The following is a 15,305-nucleotide window of genomic DNA, read 5'->3' on the forward strand; positions in this document are numbered from 1 at the left end:
GTTAAAAAGAACGCATTTAAGAAAAATTAAGTTTTTATTGTTCTCCTACAAAGTCAAAAGTTCATTTTTGGAAAAGATGATGTTTACCATTTTTAAATCTGCTGACTATTATTACTTAAAAATAGCACAAGTCATTAACTACTTTTCTGGTTTTCTTGAGAAAAATTTTTGTCTGGTGATAGGTGGAGCAGAGTTCTGATAACTCAAAAGAAAACTGAAGGGAAAACCAAGACGCTTAACAGTTTCCATGAAGTTCAGATGACCACTGCTAGCTACAGCATGCTCTAGGTCCATCTCAGAAGGAATTTCAACACTTCACAAGTCAACAAAAATATTTCTTTTGTTATCTTAAAATGGCTTCTAAGTAAAGCCTATTCCTTTCGAGTCTCCATAAGCCAAGATACATCGGTTTGCCTTCACAGTTTTTTTTTTTTGCCTCACCTTGACCTGAAAGCAACTTTTCATTGTAAGCCTACCCAGACTTCGAAACGCACACACACACGCTTATACTTTGAAATCCATGTAGTTGTTTGGCTCCATGTCGACTCTCATTCTGTTGCCGCCTTTGTTTTAGTGAGTAAGTCCACTAGCCATAGGCATATTATACTGAAATTTAATCCTGGCACAGAGTTACGGTGCATCACTAACACATTTAGTAGCAACACAAGAGAAGGAACTAAATGACACCAAAGACTTCATATATATGAATTGAAATTCAGTTCTAAGAAATGCTGGGCCTGTCTACTGAGACTGAAGAACTTCACTTTTATATGGAGATCTCATCAATAAGTATGATGAGATCGTACCTCTCATCACACTTCAGAGATGAGAGTATCTGATCATCATGAGTAAGAAGGGAGTATCTCATCATCTCATCTCACCCTGAAGAAATGAGAAAGATCTGCCTATATTAGTCCATGACGAGATGGTTGTAGGATGCCAAGAAAACACATCTAGATGGTTGTAGGATGCCAAGAAAACGCATCTATTAAAGTATCATGCTAGGCTGCATCAGAAAAGGTATTTTTTTTAAGAGATGTTGATTATAGAAGGCCCTCATGAATATTCACCTGGAACAATTTATCCAGTTCCACTCACACATGGACAAGATTTTGTACAGTGACAAGCAAAAAGGTCCTCACTCCTTTGAAAATTTCAGGAGCTTATTATAAAAGAGTTTAAGAGCAAGCATTTTGCTCAGCTTGACTAAGGTTAATTAGAAGGGGTCCCAGAATCACAGAACAAATTCGGAAGAAAGGGACCTCTGGAAGTTATTTAAGTCCAACCTCACGCTCACAGCAGGGCCAACTGCAAAGTTAGGTCAGGTTGCTCTCAGGGCCTTGCCCATCAAGCTCTTACTACCTCCAAGGAAGAAGATTCCACAGTCTCTCCGCACACTTATTCCAATGTGTGGCCACTTTTACTGAGAAATTATTTTCTCCTATCTGCTTGATTTTTCCTTTGCTCAACCTTTGGCCATTGGTACCTGCGCATTTTTAGGAGGAGCCTGACTCAGTATGCTTTCTAATCACCCATAGGGTAGATGAAGACTGCTCTTAGATCCCTCTTTTATCTCACCTCCTCCATGCTGAACAAACCCTGCTCTCAGGTTCTCTTTGTACATCAACTGCTCCAGGCCCTTGATCAACTTGGTGATCATCCACTGGGCTCACTCCTGTTTGCAGGATATTTTTTGAGGTGAGGGGGCACAACTGGACAAAGTACTCCATATGCAGCCTCACAGTAACAGGAGCGACGGCTTCCCTTGATCTGCTGGGTCATACTATCTTAGTTAGTGGGTCCACGTAAAAATACTTTTGACAAGAAGGGGGTTAGTAAGTATTAAGAAGATTATTTAATAACATAATGGTAACAAGTAAACAAGTGCTCACTGTAAACTTAGGCTGTAAACTAGAAAAAACCCTAAATCAGAAGAACTGAAAGAATACTTGTTTGCTCTAAGTAGTACAGAGATAGGAAAGGAAAAGGAGAGAGCTTTTTAGATGGCAACTCTCAGGGTCTGCTTCCTCCTGTATAAAGAATATTTGTTCTATTTCCACAGAAGGACTAAAATAAAAAAAATTGTGCTCTTTTGACTGCTGATACAAGTGAGAATTACAATACACAAAAAGCTGACACTATCCAAAAAAGTCAACTCACCGAAATTGGTGGGGGCCAGAGGGGGGAATTAAGCAAAGCAGTACATTTTAGTACTTCTAGTCATCTGCAACAAGCATAAGCAGTAATAAAAAAATTCAAACTCCAAAATAATTAACAAAGCCACTTCCAAGAAGAGAATGAATGCATTAAGAAGACAGCTACAATACCAATAAATTTTCCATAATAGTATAATTCAGGACTAGGGCAGACTTCTTCTTAATTCTTATCTTCTACATCCAAATCCCTAAGACACCACAACAACTTCCAGATTAGTACACCATGTGGAAAAACCGAAAGTGTCAGCCAGGCTTCATTATACTATATTTTTGGTTTCGGCAACTATTGGATAATAAGTTACAGCTGAAATAAGACATTTCCAGGAGGGTGAAATTTTATCAGCAACATACACATACTTTTCACAATTTTCCAATCCAGATGTCAAAAAGCTATTTCAAAGATTTCACTTGTGTCTGACAGAGGGCTTTGGGCCAGGATTATTTTTAATTGTGCAACAGGCGAAGAAATACACAGAAAATAGGAAGGCATTAGCTAAAAGGAGAGGGGAGATGCTAAAACAAAGAATGGTGCAGGACTGAGTTAAAGAAGATCCAACATAAAAGGAACCATAAGAGAAGAGATAGAAAAGGAGTGAATGAATGTCATTCAAGATAAGTGTTACATCCCATCAGTCCTTTACCCTCTCAATTAAGTTTGGAGACTTTTGTCTTAAAGAAATTAAATCCTCGCCATTTCTCATGCTAAACCAAAACAAAATGAAACCCCACAACTTCAGAGATGCACACGTTCTGGGAACATATGAGAATGATGCATATGAAATCTTCAAAGGAAAAGAATTCTGACTGCCAGCCACTGAGATTTGGCCACGTAATATCCTTAAGCTCTTTGGAGAATGCAATGCTAAAAATTACCACATTAGACCAAAAAGATGACTCAGTTTGGTCACTACAAAGACAAAGTTTATCTCCTGTCTTAGGCAGTTAGGCAAAAAAAAAAGTAAGTCTGGATGCATTTAAATTAAGTGCATTTATTGAATGCACAATGCTCAGAGTATGTGCTGGCTTTCAACTCCAAGCAGTAAACTTTATCATAAATTCCTAGCTGATTGCAATAATCATCTTCTCCACAATTTTGAAAACCACATATTATATAGGAAAAAAATAAAATACTTTTTGCTGCAGCACTTATTTTTTTCACCAGTGAAAATGATTTATCTTGCCTGTAAAACAATTTAAGAATTTTTACTGCCTAAAGTTTTGCAATGGAAAGTAACTTCTGATTTTATTTTTTGAGAAATCAGGGCTTTTAAGGAACACTTAAGAAGAGTTTAAACTATATTGCTTGCTTTTTAAACCATTTATGGTATTTATTTTATTATTTATGTATTGTATTTATTGTAACAGCAGAAGTGTCACAAAGCTCTAGAAAACAAGCAACTGAGTTTTTACTATAGCTGTTAAACTTGAAGGTAAACATGATGTTGAAAATTGTGCGACAGTAAAACTCTGCATAGTGTAGACCGCTGCTGCATCAACTTTTAGTTCTGTTTTACCATTCTAACCCAGGCAGTTTTAAGTGCCAGGATTTTTTTTTTTTTTCCCTGAAACGAATTTGGAATCATTCTGTAAAATCCTCAACTGCATGTTGCAATGGAATAGTTTTATTAGTGAAAACTCAGTGTTATGCCACATACGCTGAAAACAGCAGTACTGCTCTTAAATGAACAAAATAGAAAACAGAATTTACTTTACAAGTGTGATGTACATGTATTTTAATTGTATAAATACTTTAGTTACAAAACATTTAGAGGAAATTCAGCCTAGGGATGAGTGAGTCAGAGTTCATGATCATCTAGACTGCAGAACAGCACCTCTGCTTAAGCTTCCCTTCTTTTCACATGAAGTAAGTGATAGGGTTTATACTCATCAGTACTCTCCTCACCTTGAAGGATCAACTGACCGAAAGAAAGAGCAGGCACATTCGGCAGCAAGATTTAATCACACTGCTGCTTCTCAAAATGCGGGAAATGCTAAGAAATAATTTATCTACATCTTCCTTTCCTCTCCTTTCCCCAAGAGGAATCGTGGTGTTTACGTAGTCAAAATATGTAAGCTCTCTCTCAGTGGAGAACATAAAGAAGATACACAAGATACTGGAAGATACCAAGAAAACAAATAAGACTCTGCCCTGACCCCGAAAAAACTGGCTCCAGTTACAAATCATTGGGCCTTCATAAAAAAAAAAAAACCTCTAGCTGTAAGGCAGCTGGAGGAAAAGCTTTTGGCTTCGTTGTATTCCAGCTTGAAAAATGTATAGTTTAAGCACTTTGGGGAGTTTTTACATTAAGAGAGTAAGAAGTTATTTTTCCTTACGTTGTAATTTTTATTTAGCTGATTTTGGATGGAAACTGGAAAAAAACAACCAACCAAAACTCCCCAAAAGCCCACAAGCATTTCAGAATTCAAAGGAAGTATTTTACAGGCAGTAGATGAAAAAGAACAACCTATCAAAAAGACCCTTATTCATTTAAAACAAGCACATTAAATGACAGTAGTATTCTTTATAGCTAGTATTGTTACGAAGTTATCTACTTCTGATCTTCCCACCTTTGGGATTCGTGCATCTTGGCCATTTCTGCCTCAGTTCTTATTCACGGCGAAAGGAAAAAAAAGAGTAAGAGAGGAACCTGCATCTGCCAGTGGGTTTCTGCAATTGGTTTTTTCAACTTTAGCTCAATGAGCTCATTCCAACTGAAGAGACAAAAGTAACTCTCAAAATTGCAAGCATAACTGCCAGAAAAAGCCAGTTTGTTATTTCATCAGTGGAAAACCCCTCTCCTCCAGAGTGAGGAATTAGCTTCCTCAGTTTAACCTTGCTTAATACAACACAAGATATATACAGCATTTTAACATATAGAGTACTTAGACAATGAATAAGCATAGATGTTAAAAACGTTGTAAACACATTTAAATTATATTTTTAGAACAGATACATGTTTATCTTAATCTATATTTAAGAAAATCTTTCCTTTTTTTAATATACAGTACTAGGTTTTGTAGATACCCTGAATTTTTCATGCTATTGAAAACCCTAGAAAGCAATGAAATTGTATGCCCACTGGTGTTTCTGTTTATCTGTCCACATCATGTTTTGAACAGCTGAGTTTGTGTTTAAAGAGTTTTCCTAGGTTTTCCTCTGTGCAGGTTAAAACCAAACAGAAACACCTAGGTTTAGATCAACATCATCAATGGCATTAGATATTTAATCACATGAAGTACTACAATGGTACCTTATTTTCAACAATCAAACAACGCAAATCCTCAGAGAGCACCTAACTTCTTTGCTACTTGGAATATTTCAGAGACTACACTCCATTTCTTGTAAGCAGACTGCAAATCCTGTCCGAGCGCCCGGTGACAAACGTTCAAAGCTGAGCATTTTGCATGAAGTATTTCAGCTTAAAAAACCTCCACAACAGTCCAATAAAATCCAGAATACACTGTAAGCAAGGACCTAAAATTTCAGTAAGTGGAGATAATGAAAGCAACTAACCTCCATTTTAATTTGGCACCAAGAAATAAGTTTCAAAAATCCTTTCCCTAACAGGGGAACTACCTCTAGCATTCTCAAGGCTGGAGGCAAAGTTAATTCTTACAAGAGTTCAAAATGGCTGGAGCAGACCGGTTGGGTAAATTATACAAAAGAAAATTAAGCTAATAACTACAGGTGATCCTATCCATGAAAATAAAAGTCATTATTGTCTCTGAGGCAGAATAAAACACAGAGGTGGATGAGAAGCAGGGGATGGAACCAAGCAGTGATTCTTCTACCTTAATCAACTCTTCTAAAAGTGATGCAGTTCCCTCTGGGGTATTGGGGGCAAGTCTTTCTCCTTCAGCAGGTTAAGTGACAAAGCAAAAAAGGACACTACAAGGAAAAAATAATTATATCCTTCCAGATCTTGGTTTTTACTCAGAAACTGCCTCTGTGCAGACAGAAAAAAAATTTACCACAAAGTGTAAAATCAAGACAGGGCCCAAATGATATTCTCAATTACCTTTAGAGTCACTCTTCATGTCATTCTCTCTGCGTTTACACATGCTCACAGAGAGAGCATTTCTTAGTACAAAATCATCTTCCAGCAAGACAAAAAGGTATGATCAAATAAGATGCGATTTTTCCAAGCAGTATAAAGTTTAAAATTGAAAAATGTTTGATGCAATGCTAATGTAACAAGTCAAGGGAAAAAGCAAATGGGGAAAGAGGGGGAAACTACTGTGAATTAGAAAAAAAACAAAACCACATTGAAGTATGAGACAAAATACAGATTTGATGCTGAGCTGCATCAGTGGCCCTCCCCCTCAAAAAAAAAAAATTGCAAGGATAAAGTTCTCCATCAAGCAGATATTGGGGAGGGACTGGAAATGCAGGATAGACCCTGTTCATTTATATTCCGTGAGCACTCCTTGGAGCAGCAAGTATAAGGGCACCTCTAGAGAATTATTATTGGCAACATGACCATCTGGAACTTCAGAGCCAATTGCATCTGCAAGTTCAAGATGGCTCCTAATCTCCATTTTAACAAAGCATCAATAAATATCCCTTTCACCACTGACATAAGATAAGAACTATAAAGCACTTGGAGCCAGAAGCAATCGCTAACATGTATTACTAAGAAACAAGTGATTCCCAGTGTAAATATGTACAGTTAAAAATTGCTGCAGAAGAGGAAATCCCATGTGTGAGGCTAGGACGAGGACAGGGAAGGACAGAGAGGATTAGGAAAAGTGTTATTTACATAAGGGTCATGGTAATAGAAATTCTGTAAGTAGATGTTTGGTAACCTTGTTTTGAAGTTGAATCTCCATCAGGTTAAAGAAAACACAGCAATTCTTTATGGATTACCTCAGATTGATAAGTTTATGGAGGATAACTCACACCCAAGAAATATTTCTTGCTGCTGCTGAAGGAAAGGTGACTGATTGTTTTGTTACATCACTGTATCTATCCCCATTTTTAATGGGACTGTTTTCTGAAAACCATTTTTCCCTGATCCTCAAGAAAATTTGTTCCGTCAATTTTACAGAAGACAAAGATGAAAATCACTGTGCAAGACAGCAGAGAAAAAAAATGAAATCCAGGAATATCAATAGTAAAAGAAAAAGTAGTACCATGGTAATGGTCTTTCAAAACTTGACAAATATGTTGCTCCATAAACATGGAGTATTAATGGGAAGATAGTTTTACTGTCATAAAAACTAACACACTTTTTGCAGATCCAAAATGTCAAGCAGTTGCTGTTGTGGGTGCAGAAAGCAAGCCAAGCATTATGTTGGTATTCTAGTAAGCTTCGCAGGTAGAAAAAAAGATTCCTGCCATCAACACCCACCCTGACTTCTCCCAGCACAGCTGATTCCTGAACCCTACCGCATATCTTTTTCTTCTTCTACAGGTACATTTTAATTGCTTAATTACTTACAGGCAGCACATGTTTAAAGGATAAAATGGAAAATTAAAGGATAAAATGGAAAACACTTAAGCAGTGAGGTTAAATCACAGTGCTGGTTGAATAACCTTAGTATGAAATAACTGCAAAAGCTTTTTAAGTATGGTTTTGAATGATAAAATGAGCTTTAAAAACAAAGGCTGTAACAAGTCAGATTTCTTTTTTCAAAGCATCAAAACCGCTCCAAAGCCAGGTTTCTTACAAAAAGGAGACCAAAACATGATGGATCTTTACTAACGGTCATCCATCATCTGATACAGATTTTTAAGAATTTGTTTTTCCAAATATTACCTAAAATATTCTTCAGGATACAAAATTAATTCAGTAATTAATGGAAAATACTATGAGAGAAATCAAAATGGTCTGATCACATCTATCTTACCACAAGATAAACATCGTCCTCATTTTGTGCCTGTTAATCTTCCTTTACACCTAACAGTCTAAATAAGTGGTGAAATCGGTTAATCTAAAACTGACATGTAGTACTGTCTTAATCTCAGTAACATCTATAAAACGGCTTGTTAGTAGACACAAATACTCATTTTAAGACAGATACAAGTCCTTACCCTGCATCATTTACATATACACAGAAGATGCGTTTGATACCAACACGTTCTGCTAAAATGCCCAGTTTTCATAAATCAAGTGTTCCAACTGCTTCAACTAAACAAAAAAAACCCACAAAAAGTGAACAGGCAACTCAACAAGTATTTCTAAATCAAACTGCCCATGAAAAGCATAAGCTTGCATTCTGAATACAGCTTTAAGAACAATAATGAAAGCTGGGGCTCTGCACAGAATATTTAAAAGTTTCACGTTGCAGTTGATCAGCAATTTTTTTTTCGTTTTGACAACAAAAACATTTTTCTTTCTAAGCAGAAAGACACACAGACAAAGTAAGTTCAATATAAACACAGTCACAGTTTTGGTGCAAAATCTGCTTATAATTAACAAGGCAGGAGTACCAGAGCAAAGGGATTAGTTATCCAATTTACTAACTCTCACAAAAAAAAGCCAAAATTCAGTACTGCAGATTTTACTTGTTAAAAAATGTTAACATTCAAACGAGCATTTCATTTTAGAAAATGAAATCATTACATGTACAATCTAATTCAGTAGTAACCAAATGGTGACATGTGACAATTTTAAAATCAGACCTCAGGATGTCTGGTAAAAACAAACACACAAAAATTTTGCCAGTCTCTGAATATTTTGTTTCACAGACATAAAATGTTCATCTTGCATCTTCTGCTTTCAGAGAAGTTATACTGAAGTTAGAGTAGTGTGGCTCCCTCAGCATATATGCATTTAGAGCAGTATAAATAAGTTTACTCTTATAGTTAATTCAAAACATGGAATATCATTTGTATGAAAATTAAAAAAAAAAATTCTATATAAGCGCAAGAAGACCTGAGCTGAAGAGTCACAGTAGACAAGTAAAATTCTACATGAGCTGATACTTATTTCTTCTTCTTGCTGGAGCGTCTCCAGAGAAGGGCAACAAAGCTGGTGAAGGGCCTGGAGCACAAGTCTGATGAGGAACGGCTGAGGGAACTGGGACTGTTTAGCCTGGAGAAGAGGGGGCTGAGGGGAGACCTCATCACTGCCTGAAAGGAGGTTGTAGCGAGGTGGGTGTTGGTCTCTTCTGCCAAGTAACAAGTGATAGGATGAGAGGAAATGGCCTCAAGTTGCACCAGGGGAGGTTTAGATTGGACATTAGGAAAAATTTCTTTACTGAAAGAGTGGTCAAGGATTGGAACAGGCTGCCCAGGGAAGTGGTGGAGTCACCATCCCTGGAAGTATTTAAGTGATGTGTAGATGAGGTGCTTAGGGACATGGTTTAGTGGGCATGGTGTGTTGGTTGATGGTCGGACTTGATGATCTTAGAGGTCTTTTCCAACCTTAATGATTCCATGATTCTATGATTCTTCTAATGGCAAAGTGGTGAAGCAGCAGTATCTGAGAGGATGACTAATCCCCAAACACGAGTTTTGGCAGCAAGAACAGAGCTATGGTTGTAGCTGGAACCAGGAGTAGTAGTATATTTAATGGATTGTTGTTTTTTTGGGTTGGGGGGGAGGAGAAAGCAGGGGAAGAACAAGGATGGGAGGGAAGAACAAGACACACAAAGGAATTGTGTAAGGCTACTCAGGAACTGACAGAGTAAATTCAGCCTCTAAAACTGGTGAGGCCGGAGTAAGTGCTTGAGATGCCAGAGCCAGACACATCAATGGTACACCATCAAGGACTATTGGGTTTGGTGAGGAAATATGGGGCATGTAAGAAGTTAAAAAAGAGGAGATGACAAAACTTAGCCCAAAGCTCGGTGCAAATATGTAGCTCTTTTGCAAGTCTGGCTTACATTTGGGGTATAGCAATGGATTCCTATTCCAAGCCCTGCTGTGGTTTTTTCCCCCCTAAGGTTGTCCACATATGAAATTCAAAACTAGAATTCACTGTTTATATTACAACTACTACTCTAAGAAGGCAGCAGTACAGTGCGCCTGACTCCACAGTATTAATGCTACCTTTTTGCAGGTGAGGGAGAGGGGCTATTTCTGAGCAGGAGCAGTAGCACATGGCCCCGAGGCACCCGCGCATTCCAGACTAAAACACCATTTGGATTTTGCAGTTTGTGCTCCTGCGTGGCAGAAAAAACATCTATGCAAAGTGGCAGCATACTGAGAATTAAAACTATAAAACATAGAAAACGCTTTAATAAGTTTGTTCTTAATTTAGATTGCTGATACTAATAGTTCACATCTAAGTGTAAACTACTTAAAAATACACAACAAAACGATACATAGGGAAGACAAAGATCAAACCCCAGTTGTGTAAGTTTCTGTACAGGAAAGAGCAGCATGAAAAAAGTGCCTTCCCAAGTACAAGGACATGAGTGCCTGTGTCTCTTGTAGGGGTACCTTATTTTCCTATTTTATATTACAACTGTCAGAAAACCCAATACATTTTTAGTAAAGTATCTGTATGTGACTACTTGGCTAGTCCTTCTCCCCTAATTTTACCTGTCTTAGAAAAGGGTAATACTTAAATTATTTTAGAGACTGTCATATGGGATAACCTGTATGGATAAGGTTCAATACCACTATACATGTTTTTCATGCTTCCACCGCAAGTCATTTGTTTCAATACTGCAGGAATTTCATCTTCACATACTCATTTGTTCATCTTTGTTAAACTGATTTTTACTTTAACTATGAAATGCCAAAATAATTTTATCCAAAAAATTAAAGTGTCTCTGAATTTTCCAAATAATCTAGATTCAGATATAAAAAGGCAACAGCAGGAAAACATGCCTGTTTCCCATTCGCATACTTCTACACAGCTTCATGTCGAGCTAAGCAAAATGCTAACATGCTTTCCTCCAACTTCTCATGACCAATAATTTTGTGGTCTGCATGTACAGACTTTGAGACTTCCACAAAGAAGTAAGCCAGCTGTTTGTTGTCAAGGACTATATCCTGGCCCAGATTAACTCTAAACAAACTTACCATCTTCACTAGGTATTCACAGCTATTCCTAATGACTTTATCAAGAATTCAGGCAAGCATGTGCAGGATAAAGAGATACTGAAGCTAAAATTAGAGGACAACATTAACATCATAAGCAATGTATTATTTATTCATAGCTTTGATCAATGGGCATCAGCTGATAATACTTCAAAAAACCTAATTAATAGATTATATGTAAAGGCAATAAAGGCAGCAGCGTAAACAACACCAGCTTTAAAACTCAAACTTTCAAGCTATAAATAAAACCTCCAAATTAGTAAAGAGAGAATTGGGGAAATTGGGGAAAGCTACCTGTGTGGATACAGCTTTGGAATTTACACTGTTTCCTTTTCCATTAAAGCATTTTTAGCTTAGAAGGGAAGAACACATGCATGCACACACACACTGCATCTTTTTTTAATCTTGACTTTACCCGAAATGAACTGGGAAAGATCATTCTTAAAACAAGGGTCTTGTTTAAGCAAGCAAGTATTGCAGTATTGTTGTTACGTCCAAAAACTGCACTAAGCAAACCTTCTACAACAATAACATTTACAGAACTTTGTACTTAATTTACAAATACAGCAAATACATTTCAGAAAACTATCAGTCAAATGCCCTTACCTACAGAGAAACGTTAAAGTCCGTCCTTTACTTGACTTGAATGTTTTGTTCACCCTCAATGGGAAGATTAATCAAAGGTCACAGTTAATTCAGTCATTTATTTAAAATAAAAGCAAGTATAGTCAAAAATGTAACGAGATTATCTAAGCATGCAAAAAAAAAGCTATAACTGGATCTGTGTGTACAGCATTAATGGATTCTACATAAGTAACAGAAAAAAGGGGAAATTTATCTAAGAAAAAAGTATTACTTAACAATGAAGCCCCCACAGCACATCGTTAGAAACACCAATATGCAGCCGACTCTTCTCTCCAAAAGCAGAAGCAGCAAGTCTCCTCCCTACAAATCAGGAACCCAGTATGTATTATTAATTTGTATCTTGCTCATACTCACCTCCTCTTTCTTCATTTTTTTTCAGAGGGAAAGAAAAGAGTACAAGCATTTCTGAGGACCGAAATCCCTCCTCTATTTTAAGAGAGGACTTAACTTGCAGAGTGAAAAGGATTAAGCATCTCAGTTGAGACTGTGATGACAAATTGTTCCTTCTCGGTTGCTTCACAATGCAAGAGATCTTGTACAAAATGTTAAGTATAGCAACAAGGGGGCATAAAATGGGATTTCATTATCAACTAAAACTCTGATTCACTTGGTACTCAGACTGAGCTCCAAGCAGTGATGTAGATAGTCACTCAGTATAATACTATGAGATCAAAGTCCCCACTGTTTTTGGCCAAGGGAATTATTCACAAGCAACTCAGCAAGGACAGTTGCTGTTTTAACACTTCCACCTGCAGTGGGCACTTCAAGGATTAGGCCCACCAGAGAGCATTTTCATATTACAGCTAAACTCTCAAGATCGTCCCCATAATATCAGAAGCAAAACAGAAGAAACTAAAGATGAAATTTAAAAAAAAAAAAAAAAAAAATCAAAACAGCTTGCAATTACTCTATTTCCTTAACACAACGATTGCTATACTAGAGACGTGATGAATGCAGTCTTCCAGAAGAACGAAGCCTTCCCACCACTTAGCTCAGCCTGAACTAAGCAAAAAGTTAAGTAAGCATTCTTGATTTACCTTTTTAGAGAAACCAATCCAACCTAAACAATCTCTTTCTTTCCACTGGGTGTGGTTTTGCCAAAAGGGAGACAAACCTCTCAATCTCAAGATTTCCTGCAAATGTTGACTGCCACTGACATTGTTTCAACTCTGTAATCCATACCACCCTCTCCAAGCAGTCGCTTCCTCTTCCCAGGAAGCTAAATGAGAGGAAGCTCAATGTAAATTAGAAGCGCATGCCAGCATTCCCATCACAGCCTAGCACAGCCAGGCATTTCAAGCACATTGTGGAAACGTATGGCCTTAATATATCCTTGTCACATGCTATGAGCCAAACTCTACATCAAGAGGGTATTTTAATGCTAATGCAGATACTGATTTCTACCCAGAAAAAGTGGAAGGTGTGGAAGCAGTTTCTGCAGTTCAAAACTGCTCCTGTGGTTGAAATAGAGACAAAACCCACGTTAATGTATAAATAACTATGAACTCACTATGTCTCACTAGCAAGATAAATAGCACTGGAAGAAACCGATAGCTGAGTGGTTGCCATCAGAAATGGGAGTATAGCCTTAGGGAAACTATAATTACAAATAGGCAGTTCAAGAGAAGTCATGGATGAAGACACATGGAAAGCTGTTCCAAAGTTACTGCTGAACATGGATAATAATCAGCCTGAGACATCTTAGTCTCAGGTCAATGATTAATATTTTTTATGCCTGAAAAATGCCCTAAGCCATTCACATTTGAAGCTCTACCTACATGTTTCATGTTCAGAGATTGAAAAGGAAGACTGGCTAACTTTCAGCCTGACCTATTGCAGACAGAAAAACATAACTTTTTTTAGTTGAATTTATTTGTATCAGTATATACTAGCTATACTTACAAAAGCAGTCATGTAGACATAAACACTGTATTAATATATTCACACACTTAAGAATTTTGCAAAGTTACAAGGTTTGTCCCAGACAACCTAACAAACATTTTTCAAAGATACAAGTGAAAATACCGGATGTTGCAAAACAAGCTCTTTTACTGTCTTAGATAAACAAAGAGGGCTTGAGGCAGCTTCCTTACTGCCTTTGCTGCCAGAGCCTCCTAAACAAATAAAAGGTAATGTACATTCATTAATAACTACTACATAGAGAAAAGGAATTTAACAGAAAGGTGCTTAAAGATGCAATTAGATATATCTATTTTTTACATCTTCAAAAAAATGGCAATTTTTTTTTTTTAAAATGTCTCTTACTGCTACTGTTTCCAATATCTATACTGGAAGAGCAACTCATTTGAAAGGATGGTTCCACCAAATATTACTTCCAAAATGGTCTCTGTATCTTTTAAGGTGCTACTCATTTAATAAAATAAGAAGCTACAGATGAAACACATTACATGTAAGGACAGGAAGGAAAATGAAAAAAGAAAACCCTAGTCTTCCTTTACACTTCTAAGCTCCTAATAATTAACAGCAGAGATTTTAGTACACACATGCAACATTTGTCCATTTGCATCTTCACACCTCCAAGCATGATTACATCCCCTTCAGGGAATAACAGAGTCTGCAGTCAAGAGAAGCATGAGCATTTAAACACACATTTTGCCTGAATCCAGTGATATCTTAAAAAAACCCCAAGTATCTGCAACTGTGCAAATGAATATATTCCTACAAACACCATTTCTCTTTTATTAAGAAAAAAAAAAACCAACAAAAAAACCCCAAGCCACAAAACCTAAATAATCTCAAACATTCAGAAACAATAAAACCCACAAGTTACAGCTGGCTGGTAGTATATTGTGCTTTCCACAAAACCAAATTCTGCAAACGAACTCTTGAAAGCCAGGAAAGGAAGAGCTGAGGAGCCTCTTCAGAAATACTCCAAAAGCCCATGACTAACAAACATACACACTGAATTATGCTGAAATGAGCAGCTTACATCTGACCTAGAGTCAAGCACTTGGGCAGAGCACCACATCTGCATCATTTCCAGTCACTACCCTCTGCACGTGCAGTCCCACGTTAGCCCAAGAAATCCATCCAACTTCTACTAAACCCACAACCTTCACCTATTGCCCACCATACTGTTGACAGCCCCATGATAAGGCTAGACGTACACTCTTGCCCTGAGAAATTTCAGAATGAAAGGTTATCACCAGCACTAAGATTTCCAAGTTTTTAAGAAAAGAAAAACTTGATGAGGCAAGAACTAAAAGCAAACAGAAATGATGCATTAAATTCCCCTCTGTCCACACAGCCAACCCTCATCTGTTTTGGATTATGAACTCTTCAGGGCAGAGACCCACCACTTTCTTACATTTTATACAAGAGTGCCATGCATATCTATAGTGCTACATAAATTATATGTTCCTTGGAACAATGTCCTGGCTTTGTCTAGGAAGGGCCTTGCTTGCCTATGAGGCGTGAACCAGATGTTA

At 37.3% G+C, this 15,305-nt stretch overlaps 1 protein-coding gene across 1 annotated transcript in view; it reads right to left on the reverse strand.

Annotated features, from left to right (window-relative positions):
• The window catches only part of BICC1 (BicC family RNA binding protein 1), a 117,610-nt gene that overhangs the window by 59,107 nt on the left and 43,198 nt on the right, over window positions 1–15,305 (reverse strand). The gene's annotated exons all lie outside the window — the stretch shown is intronic.

The sequence above is a fragment of the Calonectris borealis genome, chromosome 7 (genome assembly GCF_964195595.1).
Source record: "Calonectris borealis chromosome 7, bCalBor7.hap1.2, whole genome shotgun sequence".
In the NCBI taxonomy this organism is placed as follows: Eukaryota; Metazoa; Chordata; class Aves; order Procellariiformes; family Procellariidae; genus Calonectris; species Calonectris borealis.